The 16,556-nt window shown below is 51.0% G+C and overlaps 8 non-coding genes across 8 annotated transcripts; 2 read left to right on the top strand and 6 right to left on the bottom strand.

Annotated features, from left to right (window-relative positions):
• Positions 1-4,695: 4,695 nt before the first annotated feature.
• On the bottom strand, positions 4,696-4,887 carry LOC137986052 (U2 spliceosomal RNA). Its single transcript, XR_011119507.1, has one exon. It is a non-coding gene; the product is annotated as a U2 spliceosomal RNA (small nuclear RNA).
• A 267-nt stretch (positions 4,888-5,154) lies between these two features.
• LOC137986061 (5S ribosomal RNA) lies at positions 5,155-5,273 on the top strand. Its single transcript, XR_011119515.1, has one exon. It is a non-coding gene; the product is annotated as a 5S ribosomal RNA (ribosomal RNA).
• A 976-nt stretch (positions 5,274-6,249) lies between these two features.
• On the bottom strand, positions 6,250-6,413 carry LOC137986044 (U1 spliceosomal RNA). The gene has a single exon (XR_011119499.1). It is a non-coding gene; the product is annotated as a U1 spliceosomal RNA (small nuclear RNA).
• A 195-nt stretch (positions 6,414-6,608) lies between these two features.
• Positions 6,609-6,799, bottom strand: LOC137986057 (U2 spliceosomal RNA). Its single transcript, XR_011119512.1, has one exon. It is a non-coding gene; the product is annotated as a U2 spliceosomal RNA (small nuclear RNA).
• Positions 6,800-12,437: 5,638 nt separating this feature from the next.
• Positions 12,438-12,629, bottom strand: LOC137986051 (U2 spliceosomal RNA). Its single transcript, XR_011119506.1, has one exon. It is a non-coding gene; the product is annotated as a U2 spliceosomal RNA (small nuclear RNA).
• Positions 12,630-12,896: 267 nt separating this feature from the next.
• Positions 12,897-13,015, top strand: LOC137986060 (5S ribosomal RNA). Its single transcript, XR_011119514.1, has one exon. It is a non-coding gene; the product is annotated as a 5S ribosomal RNA (ribosomal RNA).
• A 976-nt stretch (positions 13,016-13,991) lies between these two features.
• On the bottom strand, positions 13,992-14,155 carry LOC137986043 (U1 spliceosomal RNA). The gene has a single exon (XR_011119498.1). It is a non-coding gene; the product is annotated as a U1 spliceosomal RNA (small nuclear RNA).
• A 199-nt stretch (positions 14,156-14,354) lies between these two features.
• On the bottom strand, positions 14,355-14,541 carry LOC137986059 (U2 spliceosomal RNA). Its single transcript, XR_011119513.1, has one exon. It is a non-coding gene; the product is annotated as a U2 spliceosomal RNA (small nuclear RNA).
• Between the last annotated feature and the right edge of the window lie 2,015 nt (positions 14,542-16,556).

Here is a 16,556-nt window from a genome sequence, read left to right as displayed (position 1 = left end):
CTTGACGAGGACAAAGTAGACCGTTTGACCCACTGACCCAGAAGCGACCAAACCTTGAGCTTAATGTCCACCACCGAGAAACCTCCCAGCGATGTGGGCTGAACGACCACAGCACGTGCAACGAGCTCCCGCTTGGTTTTCCAGAAGAATGAGAAAACAAGGGAGTTAAGTTCTTTAAGTACCCAGGGGGGCATGTGGACCAGGGATGCCACATACCAAACCCTGGCGAGGGCCAGGCAATTGATGACCAAAGCCTTGCCATGAAAAGACAAGGAGCGCTGACGCCAGGAGGAGAGGACGCGTTCCACAGCCTCTATCCGAGGCCGCCAATTAGTTCATCAATGTCATGCGGGCCAATGAAGACTCCGAGGATTTTAAGCTTAGAAGATGTCCAGTCGAGAGGGACAGGGGGGTCAGTTCGGCCAGCCCAAGACCCCAGCCACAAGCCGCGAGACTTTGTCAGGTTGAGCTTGGATCCAGAACCAAGCTCATACCTTGTGTAGGTGTCAAAAACAGCCCTAATGGAGGCATCGGAGGACAAGATGAGCGATGTGTCATCCGCGTACTGGGAAATTGGAGAGAGCGGTGAGGGCAGTCCAGGCAGCAAAGGTCCAGTAATGGCGGGATTTGCTCGAATATTGGCGGCCAAGACCTCAGCGACCATAACATACAGCAAAGGTGCGAGGGGGCAGCCTTGACGCACCCCCCGTGTGAGACTGAAAAAGTTTGAGACATGACCGTTAACAATGACAGCACTCTGAACAGCATTATAGAAAAGGCGGATCCAGCGCAGAAAGGAGGTTTGGAAACCCATTCTGCAGAGGGTGGCATGCAGAAAGGACCAATCAACGCGATCAAACGCTTTTTCTTGGTCGAGCGAGAGGATGGCACAAGGAGACCCGGATTGCGTGGCGTAATGGACCATGTCTCGGAGATAAGCGACGTTCTCACCAATATAACGACCGGGGACACCACAGGTTTGATCCTCAGCCACCACGGCATGAATAACCTTCAGGAGACGCCCAGCGATGACGCGGGCAGCGAGCTTGTAGTCCACACTAAGGAGGGAAATTGGCCGCCAGTTACGAGGGTTCAGCCGGTCACCCGTCTTAAAGATGAGAGAAATGATGCCTCGACGCTGAGAGAGGCTGAGAGTGCCAGCCTCATAACATGAGTTCAGGACGAGCACGAGGTCCTGTCCGAGCACCGGCCAGAATTTGACATAAAACTCCATAGGGAGGCCATCCAAGCCCGGGGTCTTGCCTCGAGCCATCCCACATAAAGCAGTATAACACTCCTCCGACTGGAGAGGACCATCACACTGTTGAGCCTGGTCGGCGGACAAGGTGGAGGTGAGGGCGTCGAGCAGGGAAAGAGCCACGTCCCCGTCAGTAGGCTCGGCACTAAACAAGTTAGAATAAAAGGAAGCAAAAGCCTGGCATAGGTCCTTTGAACTCGAGACCACTGTGCCATCATCGCATCGAAGTGCTGAAATAAGTCGGTCGGCGGCACGCTTCTTTTCCAGACGGAAGAAAAAGGCCGAGGAGGTTTCACCTTCCTCAACCCATTGGCCCGAGCACGGACTTGGGCTCCCCGAGCTGCCTCGAGGTCTAGGGCAGCAAGGGCAGACAGGGTAGAATGGTACGGCTCAACACAGGAGGTGAAACCGGCATCAACACGGTTCTTAAGATGCCCAGCTAGTCGGCCAAGGAGGTCTCGACACTGCGATGTTTTCTTTCGAGCGCTCAGCGCAATATTTAATTGTGAGGCCTTTGATTTGGCTCTTGCCCTTATCCCACCACTTAGCTAGTGACGGGAAGGACAGCATGGACTGCCTCCAAACGGACCAAAAATTAGTGATATGCTGGATATAGTCCTCATCATTGAGGACAGAAATGTTGAGCTTCCAGAAACTGTCCCAGGAGCAGCAATGTCTGGGACACTACAAGAAAGCACCACACCACAGTGATCCGAAAACGGACAAGGAATAATATCGCAAGTCAAGACTGATGGTAACAGGAGTACGGGGCACCAATGAGATCAATACGGGAGGCCATAAGGCCGTCTGAGCGAGTCCAAGAGAAGGCAGAATCGGAAGGATGCAGGTGCCTCCAAATGTCCAGACAACAGCAGGAGTCAAAAAGACGTTTTAAGGTAGCAGTACTTTCGCGGGAAGTGTCAGAGACATTGGAGCCCCGACGATCGAGGGCGCGGTCGAACACAGTGTTAAAGTCCCCGGCAAGGAAGGTCGGATAGGTGGGATCAACCCAAGACGAGACGTCGTCCAGGAAGTCGTCACGGGCTGGGTTGCGATTGGGGGCGTAGAGACAGCAGATACGAAACGGGTGCCCAGAATGGGTAAAGTGGCAAAAAACAACACGCCCAGCGGTGTCACACCAAGAGCTCGTAAGGGTGACCGTGGGGCGGAATAAAATGATGCAACCACAAGAGTGTGCAGAGCCAACAGAAGCAACTGCATTAAAACCAGATGAACGAAACCAGACTGACATTCACTGTCTGAAGAGCAGTGGGCCCTCTTGTAGGCAGACAATGTCAGGGACCTGAGGAAAGGAACGTAACCAGTGCAGAACACCAGCGCGCTTGGACGAGTCCCTGAGACCATTGGTGTTTAAGGAGAGGATAGAGAGAGCCATAACTGAGAAGAAAGAGAGAGACAGCACAACTAGGAGCGACGGCTCCGAACCGGGGCAGGGGGAGCCAAGGAGGGAAGGCCAGAATGAACAGCCCTCCCAGACTCCCTGCCCTTTCCAGACTTCGAGCGGCCGGGGACCGCAGAACCAGGAAGAGGTTTCTTCGCTTTCTTCTTAGACTTGACCTGATCATCAGAGGAAGCCTCAACATCCGAAAGTCCACGCTTAGTGACTGGTGAATCAGTCAGCTCGACCTCGTTAACCATTACGGGAGACAGAGATAGAACCTGTGGGGTATTTACAGGGGTTACATTGATGCCCGTTAAAGGGTCATCGTCACTAAATATACTTTGACTGTATTCAGTCTCATTAACTAGTTCATTATCATTCGTATCCATTTCTTTTCCATTATTACTATTATCCATTTCCATTTCTTTTCCATTAACTACAGCATTATTTGTCATTTCTTTTCCAGTAACTACATTATTACTATTATCCATTTCCATTTCTTTTCCATTAACTATAGTAGTATTGTCCATTACACCAACTACGTTACTACTAGTGTTAACATTGTATTACTCTGTGGCGCAGCCAAACCATCAGACGCAGCGGCGGGGGAGGCAGCCACCTGCACGCGCGTCGAGGACCCACCATTACCGTTTTAGGGAGGGCCGCACCCTCCTTAACATTTACTGGTGGCAGGAGAGGCCATGGGTGGAGTACCAGGGGGGATAACTCATTGTCCCTGAGGTCGGTGTGGGAACCCCAACTTGAAATACCAGGTTGCGTGGGGGCAGGAGGACGAAGGGTTACCCCCTCGTCCCCAGAGTCCTCATGGTCAGAGCTTGCAGGAGAAGTGGGAAGGTCCTCAGGACCAGAACTGACATCCAGGAGGGGAGGCAGCGACTCCGGGGGAGTGGCACCAACAACAAGTGAAGCGGACGGATGGGCGGGGGTCGCAGGCGAAGATGGTGGGTTCCCCCAGGCATTGGGGGGGTTGGGCAATCCCTGGCCATGTGACCAGGCTCCCGACACCTGCGGCACTTCCCGCGCAAGTCACAGTTTTTGGTGAGGTGTTCCCCACGACAGATATCACATTCGGCCGGCTGACCCACATACCACACCTTACATTTATATCCAGCAATGTCCAGATTACGAGGGATCCGGCCAGAACGAACCATTTTGATGATACGGGCTCCAGTGCAGATTGCAGGGTCACCCGGGTAATGCTGGTGCCTTATCGTCTCCACCTTCCCGTACGAGGAAAAGTAGGGCCGGAGGCGATCATCACTCTCCTCAAAGGGATAGTGATACAACATAACATTTTGAGCTCGAGGCCCAGCATACATGACTTTGCACTTAGCACCAGCTAAAGTGACAAAATCATAACCTTCAACAATATTTTTACATTTTGGGTCAGCGAAAGTAATCTGAACCAGTTTTACGGGAACAAACTGAATACTGTCAATCACAAAGGGGGTGAACTTTCCCTTGATGGCTGTAACAAGTTCCGCCCTGGGAACAGAGGTTGGAACATCGGAAAGGTCGAGGACTACTGTCCTCTTAAAGGCCGCAAGAGGCATGATGAAAAGGGAAAAAGAGAAAAAACAGTCCCCCCGGAAAGCAAAGCTCCCAGGAAGGGAACAGAAAGACTGGCTACCCTGGGTTATGGCAGGACGCCAAGCATAAGTCCCCAGGAGGGTCACCAGTAAAACTCAGGAATCAAAAATCTTACCACAAATCCCAAAAACGCTTGTCCCCACACTCCAATTCCAATACGGAACTTACGCGTACCACAAGGAAAGGCACGAACCTGGCAGATAATAAAAACCCGCGTCAGGTAAGTATGCCTTTTCAACCTCTCCGGAACCGCAAAAACGCAACTTGTCTGCGCATACCATGTGGTAATGGGGGTCACGTGCTCCTCGTCCTGTCGTGTCGTGCTGTCCACTCGCTGCTATGCTACCTAGAAAAGAGAAGAGAAATGTGAAGGTTGGTTGCTTGGTCATTTGTTCTGCTTTCACTTGATTATTTCTTCCCCAGAGGGAAGTGGGCCACGCTCGGAGGTAGTGCTATACCGAGGCAACCCGTGGCCGGGACGAGGCAAGCCTCTTTTCCACGGCCCAGTTCCAAAAATCAGTTTAATATATGAGCTGCTCGATGAGCAGCGTATCAGATATTAAGCTGATAAGAACAGATACTACACTTGATCTTAGCCAAAAGGCCGAGAAGCGATGCCCGTAAATGCTCACAGCGGACAAGGTGCTCCCAGTCTCATGGCCACGAGATATGGTGGTCCGATTACAATCCGTGCCAAGGAAGGAATGCCCAAAGCCAACCTGAAAGCGAGGCGCACACAACGATCGCCCTTGTACAGTGGGCAGCAGGACCAGCATTGCATGGCACTTGCGTTGACGGCAAGAGGACAAATGCACATTGTGCTTGCTCTGACCTCGTTTTTATTTTCCCTTATAACAAAGTTAATTTTCACGGCGAATTACTTGTCTACGACCATACCACAGGGAAAACACCGGTTCTCGTCCGATCACCGAAGTTAAGCCCTGTCGGGCGGGGTTAGTACTTGGATGGGAGACCGCCTGGGAATACCCCGTGTTGTAGGCTTCCCTTTTTCCTTCTGTACACTTGATTATCTCAAAAAATCTCAGTTTCCTTTAATGAAAGAACATTCCAAACCAGGTTTTTTGAACACAACATGCCAACGATATGTCAAAGATGAGACATACAACAAAAACAAAATAGTTCACACGAGAAAGTGGAACTTGTATTCCCAAGGGAGCGCGTGCGCGCGAGATCTTATCAATCCAACGTTTATGACATGAAACGTATCTTTTCGTGTGAGCAAAGAACAGGATACGACAAGTAAAAAATGCATGCACTGTTATGCATTAGATGGAAGTTAACCTAGCCCGGATGATATGCATACAACGAAGGCTACAACACTACAACATTGATCCTGCGAAAACGTGACTTACGTGACGTAGCGCACTTCAAAGTCTTACTGTTCCCTGCTCAACACGGACAGTACGTATTCAAAGGGCCGATAAGACACTATCCTGACCATGAAAGATTTACTTTTTATGATAACAATCCAATTAACTGATAACATAGAGAAACCACAAAGTGTTGGCCACAGAAATGTAACGCCAACTGATCTGGCGGGTCCTCAGTTACTCAATGCAAAACGGGCTCTCCAGAACGCAACATAACACAACGCAAAAGAAATCTATCGCGATGGAGCAGTACAAACACACATCCACTTACGTTTTCGAAACGATGCACGAGGATAAGAGCTCGACCCGCTGGCATTTTCTTGTCTCACTCGTCTATCGATGGAAATCGATGCGGCTGAAATAAACACGTCCTCTCGCTCTCTCTACGGCCAAGAATGAAAGAAATAAAATCACAGTTTTGCAGTGCACCAAGTACGGAACATTCACCTACAATTTCAGCAGTGGAATTCACAAATACAACTCACCTTCCTTAGTCCTTACACCGCCACCGCATCTCCTTCCCTGCCCTGCCTGAAACGTTACCAACAAACCTTCCCATTAGCCAACTTTGCCACCGGGGTTTGGTGCGGGGACTAGCGCGAACGCAGGTCCCCACTACCAGAAATTATACGCTCGAGTTACCCACATTTGGGGTAATCGCAAGGGTCAACCCAATCGAAGTGCAATGAAAGAGCCTCACCTTGAGAGGACTGCCTCCCTGATCACAGTGCCTCCCGCGTCAGGTAAGTATGCCTTTTCAACCTCTCCGGAACCGCAAAACGCAACTTGTCTGCGCATACCATGTGGTAATGGGGGTCACGTGCTCCTCGTCCTGTCGTGTCGTGCTGTCCACTCGGCTGCTATGCTACCTAGAAAAGAGAAGAGAATGTGAAGGTTGGTTGCTTGGTCATTTGTTCTGCTTTCACTTGATTATTTCTTCCCCAGAGGGAAGTGGGCCACGCTCGGAGGTAGTGCTATACCGAGGCAACCCGTGGCCGGGACGAGGCAAGCCTCTTTTCCACGGCCCAGTTCCAAAAATCAGTTTAATATATGAGCTGCTCGATGAGCAGCGTGAATGGCAGACCAAAGGTCACCAGTCGACAGACTCATCCAACGCCTGAGGCATTGGTCACCAGTATTAGGCGACAGAGGCGAAATAAAACTAAGCAAATCAGGTGGTACAGAGGGTGAATTAAGCAGGTGGCCCGAAGCGAAAAACGAGCTTGTTGGAAACATAGAGGCGATGACTCCATCCGCCCCCCACTGGCGGGCAAAATAACGTCGACGTCTCCGGGTTGAAAAACGCTTGAAGAGCAAGGGGAGGTGGAACTTGACACGGGCCTTTGCTCCCTCAATGACGGCGAGGGCCCCAGGTTGACAGAACGAAAGCGGTAGTCATTGCGGGCCAGCCAGATGTGAAACTTACAGGCACACAACAGGTAACTGAAGACTTTGGGCACTGCGTGAAGCTCAGTGGAATTGAAACCAAAAAGTAAATGGCGACGCTCAAGCACAGGACACATAGGCGAGAAATGAAAAAGGAGGGACTGTAGCCAACCAACAACACTTTGAGCAAGGGGACACACAAAGAGCAAATGCGACAGTGACTCGACGACAGGACCACAAAAACAAGCGGAGGAGACAGATAAACCAAAAGAGAGAAGACGCTCAGCAGTGTAAATCACACCATGAGCTACCTTCCAGGAGAAATCAACAACAAAGCGGTCAAAATCAAAGAAGTGGAACTGGCGCCACGTATCATACCAGTAAAGGTCCCCAAAGGAGGGAAAGAACTTAACTACACAGTGCGGTGTGACAGAGGAACAGGATAAAAGAAACTGGTAACCGACTTTGGCAGAGAAAAAAAGCCACGGAGGCGACAACGTGAGGGTCAGAGGATGCGAAAACCAAAGTTCCCCGGGAGGGGGAAAAAGAGCCACCAAGCGACTCCCAGGCCAAAAGCAAAGAGGAGTAAAATGGCGGTAACAGGGACCTGTCGAAGGCAGCGGGACGGGAGAAAACATCAAGAGAGGAGGCAGCAAAACACGATTGAAACCAGTACGACACAAAGGAGGACCAGCTTGACGAGGACAAAGTAGACCGTTTGACCCACTGACCCAGAAGCGACCAAACCTTGAGCTTAATGTCCACCACCGAGAAACCTCCCAGCGATGTGGGCTGAACGACCACAGCACGTGCAACGAGCTCCCGCTTGGTTTTCCAGAAGAATGAGAAAACAAGGGAGTTAAGTTCTTTAAGTACCCAGGGGGGCATGTGGACCAGGGATGCCACATACCAAACCCTGGCGAGGGCCAGGCAATTGATGACCAAAGCCTTGCCATGAAAAGACAAGGAGCGCTGACGCCAGGAGGAGAGGACGCGTTCCACAGCCTCTATCCGAGGCCGCCAATTAGTTCATCAATGTCATGCGGGCCAATGAAGACTCCGAGGATTTTAAGCTTAGAAGATGTCCAGTCGAGAGGGACAGGGGGGTCAGTTCGGCCAGCCCAAGACCCCAGCCACAAGCCGCGAGACTTTGTCAGGTTGAGCTTGGATCCAGAACCAAGCTCATACCTTGTGTAGGTGTCAAAAACAGCCCTAATGGAGGCATCGGAGGACAAGATGAGCGATGTGTCATCCGCGTACTGGGAAATTGGAGAGAGCGGTGAGGGCAGTCCAGGCAGCAAAGGTCCAGTAATGGCGGGATTTGCTCGAATATTGGCGGCCAAGACCTCAGCGACCATAACATACAGCAAAGGTGCGAGGGGGCAGCCTTGACGCACCCCCCGTGTGAGACTGAAAAAGTTTGAGACATGACCGTTAACAATGACAGCACTCTGAACAGCATTATAGAAAAGGCGGATCCAGCGCAGAAAGGAGGTTTGGAAACCCATTCTGCAGAGGGTGGCATGCAGAAAGGACCAATCAACGCGATCAAACGCTTTTTCTTGGTCGAGCGAGAGGATGGCACAAGGAGACCCGGATTGCGTGGCGTAATGGACCATGTCTCGGAGATAAGCGACGTTCTCACCAATATAACGACCGGGGACACCACAGGTTTGATCCTCAGCCACCACGGCATGAATAACCTTCAGGAGACGCCCAGCGATGACGCGGGCAGCGAGCTTGTAGTCCACACTAAGGAGGGAAATTGGCCGCCAGTTACGAGGGTTCAGCCGGTCACCCGTCTTAAAGATGAGAGAAATGATGCCTCGACGCTGAGAGAGGCTGAGAGTGCCAGCCTCATAACATGAGTTCAGGACGAGCACGAGGTCCTGTCCGAGCACCGGCCAGAATTTGACATAAAACTCCATAGGGAGGCCATCCAAGCCCGGGGTCTTGCCTCGAGCCATCCCACATAAAGCAGTATAACACTCCTCCGACTGGAGAGGACCATCACACTGTTGAGCCTGGTCGGCGGACAAGGTGGAGGTGAGGGCGTCGAGCAGGGAAAGAGCCACGTCCCCGTCAGTAGGCTCGGCACTAAACAAGTTAGAATAAAAGGAAGCAAAAGCCTGGCATAGGTCCTTTGAACTCGAGACCACTGTGCCATCATCGCATCGAAGTGCTGAAATAAGTCGGTCGGCGGCACGCTTCTTTTCCAGACGGAAGAAAAAGGCCGAGGAGGTTTCACCTTCCTCAACCCATTGGCCCGAGCACGGACTTGGGCTCCCCGAGCTGCCTCGAGGTCTAGGGCAGCAAGGGCAGACAGGGTAGAATGGTACGGCTCAACACAGGAGGTGAAACCGGCATCAACACGGTTCTTAAGATGCCCAGCTAGTCGGCCAAGGAGGTCTCGACACTGCGATGTTTTCTTTCGAGCGCTCAGCGCAATATTTAATTGTGAGGCCTTTGATTTGGCTCTTGCCCTTATCCCACCACTTAGCTAGTGACGGGAAGGACAGCATGGACTGCCTCCAAACGGACCAAAAATTAGTGATATGCTGGATATAGTCCTCATCATTGAGGACAGAAATGTTGAGCTTCCAGAAACTGTCCCAGGAGCAGCAATGTCTGGGACACTACAAGAAAGCACCACACCACAGTGATCCGAAAACGGACAAGGAATAATATCGCAAGTCAAGACTGATGGTAACAGGAGTACGGGGCACCAATGAGATCAATACGGGAGGCCATAAGGCCGTCTGAGCGAGTCCAAGAGAAGGCAGAATCGGAAGGATGCAGGTGCCTCCAAATGTCCAGACAACAGCAGGAGTCAAAAAGACGTTTTAAGGTAGCAGTACTTTCGCGGGAAGTGTCAGAGACATTGGAGCCCCGACGATCGAGGGCGCGGTCGAACACAGTGTTAAAGTCCCCGGCAAGGAAGGTCGGATAGGTGGGATCAACCCAAGACGAGACGTCGTCCAGGAAGTCGTCACGGGCTGGGTTGCGATTGGGGGCGTAGAGACAGCAGATACGAAACGGGTGCCCAGAATGGGTAAAGTGGCAAAAAACAACACGCCCAGCGGTGTCACACCAAGAGCTCGTAAGGGTGACCGTGGGGCGGAATAAAATGATGCAACCACAAGAGTGTGCAGAGCCAACAGAAGCAACTGCATTAAAACCAGATGAACGAAACCAGACTGACATTCACTGTCTGAAGAGCAGTGGGCCCTCTTGTAGGCAGACAATGTCAGGGACCTGAGGAAAGGAACGTAACCAGTGCAGAACACCAGCGCGCTTGGACGAGTCCCTGAGACCATTGGTGTTTAAGGAGAGGATAGAGAGAGCCATAACTGAGAAGAAAGAGAGAGACAGCACAACTAGGAGCGACGGCTCCGAACCGGGGCAGGGGGAGCCAAGGAGGGAAGGCCAGAATGAACAGCCCTCCCAGACTCCCTGCCCTTTCCAGACTTCGAGCGGCCGGGGACCGCAGAACCAGGAAGAGGTTTCTTCGCTTTCTTCTTAGACTTGACCTGATCATCAGAGGAAGCCTCAACATCCGAAAGTCCACGCTTAGTGACTGGTGAATCAGTCAGCTCGACCTCGTTAACCATTACGGGAGACAGAGATAGAACCTGTGGGGTATTTACAGGGGTTACATTGATGCCCGTTAAAGGGTCATCGTCACTAAATATACTTTGACTGTATTCAGTCTCATTAACTAGTTCATTATCATTCGTATCCATTTCTTTTCCATTATTACTATTATCCATTTCCATTTCTTTTCCATTAACTACAGCATTATTTGTCATTTCTTTTCCAGTAACTACATTATTACTATTATCCATTTCCATTTCTTTTCCATTAACTATAGTAGTATTGTCCATTACACCAACTACGTTACTACTAGTGTTAACATTGTATTACTCTGTGGCGCAGCCAAACCATCAGACGCAGCGGCGGGGGAGGCAGCCACCTGCACGCGCGTCGAGGACCCACCATTACCGTTTTAGGGAGGGCCGCACCCTCCTTAACATTTACTGGTGGCAGGAGAGGCCATGGGTGGAGTACCAGGGGGGATAACTCATTGTCCCTGAGGTCGGTGTGGGAACCCCAACTTGAAATACCAGGTTGCGTGGGGGCAGGAGGACGAAGGGTTACCCCCTCGTCCCCAGAGTCCTCATGGTCAGAGCTTGCAGGAGAAGTGGGAAGGTCCTCAGGACCAGAACTGACATCCAGGAGGGGAGGCAGCGACTCCGGGGGAGTGGCACCAACAACAAGTGAAGCGGACGGATGGGCGGGGGTCGCAGGCGAAGATGGTGGGTTCCCCCAGGCATTGGGGGGGTTGGGCAATCCCTGGCCATGTGACCAGGCTCCCGACACCTGCGGCACTTCCCGCGCAAGTCACAGTTTTTGGTGAGGTGTTCCCCACGACAGATATCACATTCGGCCGGCTGACCCACATACCACACCTTACATTTATATCCAGCAATGTCCAGATTACGAGGGATCCGGCCAGAACGAACCATTTTGATGATACGGGCTCCAGTGCAGATTGCAGGGTCACCCGGGTAATGCTGGTGCCTTATCGTCTCCACCTTCCCGTACGAGGAAAAGTAGGGCCGGAGGCGATCATCACTCTCCTCAAAGGGATAGTGATACAACATAACATTTTGAGCTCGAGGCCCAGCATACATGACTTTGCACTTAGCACCAGCTAAAGTGACAAAATCATAACCTTCAACAATATTTTTACATTTTGGGTCAGCGAAAGTAATCTGAACCAGTTTTACGGGAACAAACTGAATACTGTCAATCACAAAGGGGGTGAACTTTCCCTTGATGGCTGTAACAAGTTCCGCCCTGGGAACAGAGGTTGGAACATCGGAAAGGTCGAGGACTACTGTCCTCTTAAAGGCCGCAAGAGGCATGATGAAAAGGGAAAAAGAGAAAAAACAGTCCCCCCGGAAAGCAAAGCTCCCAGGAAGGGAACAGAAAGACTGGCTACCCTGGGTTATGGCAGGACGCCAAGCATAAGTCCCCAGGAGGGTCACCAGTAAAACTCAGGAATCAAAAATCTTACCACAAATCCCAAAAACGCTTGTCCCCACACTCCAATTCCAATACGGAACTTACGCGTACCACAAGGAAAGGCACGAACCTGGCAGATAATAAAAACCCGCGTCAGGTAAGTATGCCTTTTCAACCTCTCCGGAACCGCAAAAACGCAACTTGTCTGCGCATACCATGTGGTAATGGGGGTCACGTGCTCCTCGTCCTGTCGTGTCGTGCTGTCCACTCGCTGCTATGCTACCTAGAAAAGAGAAGAGAAATGTGAAGGTTGGTTGCTTGGTCATTTGTTCTGCTTTCACTTGATTATTTCTTCCCCAGAGGGAAGTGGGCCACGCTCGGAGGTAGTGCTATACCGAGGCAACCCGTGGCCGGGACGAGGCAAGCCTCTTTTCCACGGCCCAGTTCCAAAAATCAGTTTAATATATGAGCTGCTCGATGAGCAGCGTATCAGATATTAAGCTGATAAGAACAGATACTACACTTGATCTTAGCCAAAAGGCCGAGAAGCGATGCCCGTAAATGCTCACAGCGGACAAGGTGCTCCCAGTCTCATGGCCACGAGATATGGTGGTCCGATTACAATCCGTGCCAAGGAAGGAATGCCCAAAGCCAACCTGAAAGCGAGGCGCACACAACGATCGCCCTTGTACAGTGGGCAGCAGGACCAGCATTGCATGGCACTTGCGTTGACGGCAAGAGGACAAATGCACATTGTGCTTGCTCTGACCTCGTTTTTATTTTCCCTTATAACAAAGTTAATTTTCACGGCGAATTACTTGTCTACGACCATACCACAGGGAAAACACCGGTTCTCGTCCGATCACCGAAGTTAAGCCCTGTCGGGCGGGGTTAGTACTTGGATGGGAGACCGCCTGGGAATACCCCGTGTTGTAGGCTTCCCTTTTTCCTTCTGTACACTTGATTATCTCAAAAAATCTCAGTTTCCTTTAATGAAAGAACATTCCAAACCAGGTTTTTTGAACACAACATGCCAACGATATGTCAAAGATGAGACATACAACAAAAACAAAATAGTTCACACGAGAAAGTGGAACTTGTATTCCCAAGGGAGCGCGTGCGCGCGAGATCTTATCAATCCAACGTTTATGACATGAAACGTATCTTTTCGTGTGAGCAAAGAACAGGATACGACAAGTAAAAAATGCATGCACTGTTATGCATTAGATGGAAGTTAACCTAGCCCGGATGATATGCATACAACGAAGGCTACAACACTACAACATTGATCCTGCGAAAACGTGACTTACGTGACGTAGCGCACTTCAAAGTCTTACTGTTCCCTGCTCAACACGGACAGTACGTATTCAAAGGGCCGATAAGACACTATCCTGACCATGAAAGATTTACTTTTTATGATAACAATCCAATTAACTGATAACATAGAGAAACCACAAAGTGTTGGCCACAGAAATGTAACGCCAACTGATCTGGCGGGTCCTCAGTTACTCAATGCAAAACGGGCTCTCCAGAACGCAACATAACACAACGCAAAAGAAATCTATCGCGATGGAGCAGTACAAACACACATCCACTTACGTTTTCGAAACGATGCACGAGGATAAGAGCTCGACCCGCTGGCATTTTCTTGTCTCACTCGTCTATCGATGGAAATCGATGCGGCTGAAATAAACACGTCCTCTCGCTCTCTCTACGGCCAAGAATGAAAGAAATAAAATCACAGTTTTGCAGTGCACCAAGTACGGAACATTCACCTACAATTTCAGCAGTGGAATTCACAAATACAACTCACCTTCCTTAGTCCTTACACCGCCACCGCATCTCCTTCCCTGCCCTGCCTGAAACGTTACCAACAAACCTTCCCATTAGCCAACTTTGCCACCGGGGTTTGGTGCGGGGACTAGCGCGAACGCAGGTCCCCACTACCAGAAATTATACGCTCGAGTTACCCACATTTGGGGTAATCGCAAGGGTCAACCCAATCGAAGTGCAATGAAAGAGCCTCACCTTGAGAGGACTGCCTCCCTGATCACAGTGCCTCCCGCGTCAGGTAAGTATGCCTTTTCAACCTCTCCGGAACCGCAAAACGCAACTTGTCTGCGCATACCATGTGGTAATGGGGGTCACGTGCTCCTCGTCCTGTCGTGTCGTGCTGTCCACTCGCCTCGCTGCTATGCTACCTAGAAAAGAGAAGAGAATGTGAAGGTTGGTTGCTTGGTCATTTGTTCTGCTTTCACTTGATTATTTCTTCCCCAGAGGGAAGTGGGCCACGCTCGGAGGTAGTGCTATACCGAGGCAACCCGTGGCCGGGACGAGGCAAGCCTCTTTTCCACGGCCCAGTTCCAAAAATCATTAAAATATATGAGCTGCTCGATGAGCAGCGTGGCAGACCAAAGGTCACCAGTCGACAGACTCATCCAACGCCTGAGGCATTGGTCACCAGTATTAGGCGACAGAGGCGAAATAAAACTAAGCAAATCAGGTGGTACAGAGGGTGAATTAAGCAGGTGGCCCGAAGCGAAAAACGAGCTTGTTGGAAACATAGAGGCGATGACTCCATCCGCCCCCCACTGGCGGGCAAAATAACGTCGACGTCTCCGGGTTGAAAAACGCTTGAAGAGCAAGGGGAGGTGGAACTTGACACGGGCCTTTGCTCCCTCAATGACGGCGAGGGCCCCAGGTTGACAGAACGAAAGCGGTAGTCATTGCGGGCCAGCCAGATGTGAAACTTACAGGCACACAACAGGTAACTGAAGACTTTGGGCACTGCGTGAAGCTCAGTGGAATTGAAACCAAAAAGTAAATGGCGACGCTCAAGCACAGGACACATAGGCGAGAAATGAAAAAGGAGGGACTGTAGCCAACCAACAACACTTTGAGCAAGGGGACACACAAAGAGCAAATGCGACAGTGACTCGACGACAGGACCACAAAAACAAGCGGAGGAGACAGATAAACCAAAAGAGAGAAGACGCTCAGCAGTGTAAATCACACCATGAGCTACCTTCCAGGAGAAATCAACAACAAAGCGGTCAAAATCAAAGAAGTGGAACTGGCGCCACGTATCATACCAGTAAAGGTCCCCAAAGGAGGGAAAGAACTTAACTACACAGTGCGGTGTGACAGAGGAACAGGATAAAAGAAACTGGTAACCGACTTTGGCAGAGAAAAAAAGCCACGGAGGCGACAACGTGAGGGTCAGAGGATGCGAAAACCAAAGTTCCCCGGGAGGGGGAAAAAGAGCCACCAAGCGACTCCCAGGCCAAAAGCAAAGAGGAGTAAAATGGCGGTAACAGGGACCTGTCGAAGGCAGCGGGACGGGAGAAAACATCAAGAGAGGAGGCAGCAAAACACGATTGAAACCAGTACGACACAAAGGAGGACCAGCTTGACGAGGACAAAGTAGACCGTTTGACCCACTGACCCAGAAGCGACCAAACCTTGAGCTTAATGTCCACCACCGAGAAACCTCCCAGCGATGTGGGCTGAACGACCACAGCACGTGCAACGAGCTCCCGCTTGGTTTTCCAGAAGAATGAGAAAACAAGGGAGTTAAGTTCTTTAAGTACCCAGGGGGGCATGTGGACCAGGGATGCCACATACCAAACCCTGGCGAGGGCCAGGCAATTGATGACCAAAGCCTTGCCATGAAAAGACAAGGAGCGCTGACGCCAGGAGGAGAGGACGCGTTCCACAGCCTCTATCCGAGGCCGCCAATTAGTTCATCAATGTCATGCGGGCCAATGAAGACTCCGAGGATTTTAAGCTTAGAAGATGTCCAGTCGAGAGGGACAGGGGGGTCAGTTCGGCCAGCCCAAGACCCCAGCCACAAGCCGCGAGACTTTGTCAGGTTGAGCTTGGATCCAGAACCAAGCTCATACCTTGTGTAGGTGTCAAAAACAGCCCTAATGGAGGCATCGGAGGACAAGATGAGCGATGTGTCATCCGCGTACTGGGAAATTGGAGAGAGCGGTGAGGGCAGTCCAGGCAGCAAAGGTCCAGTAATGGCGGGATTTGCTCGAATATTGGCGGCCAAGACCTCAGCGACCATAACATACAGCAAAGGTGCGAGGGGGCAGCCTTGACGCACCCCCCGTGTGAGACTGAAAAAGTTTGAGACATGACCGTTAACAATGACAGCACTCTGAACAGCATTATAGAAAAGGCGGATCCAGCGCAGAAAGGAGGTTTGGAAACCCATTCTGCAGAGGGTGGCATGCAGAAAGGACCAATCAACGCGATCAAACGCTTTTTCTTGGTCGAGCGAGAGGATGGCACAAGGAGACCCGGATTGCGTGGCGTAATGGACCATGTCTCGGAGATAAGCGACGTTCTCACCAATATAACGACCGGGGACACCACAGGTTTGATCCTCAGCCACCACGGCATGAATAACCTTCAGGAGACGCCCAGCGATGACGCGGGCAGCGAGCTTGTAGTCCACACTAAGGAGGGAAAT

Source organism: Montipora foliosa, unplaced genomic scaffold, assembly GCF_036669935.1.
Source record: "Montipora foliosa isolate CH-2021 unplaced genomic scaffold, ASM3666993v2 scaffold_133, whole genome shotgun sequence".
NCBI classification, from domain to species: domain Eukaryota; kingdom Metazoa; phylum Cnidaria; class Anthozoa; order Scleractinia; family Acroporidae; genus Montipora; species Montipora foliosa.
This window is presented reverse-complemented; position numbering and strand designations above follow the sequence as displayed.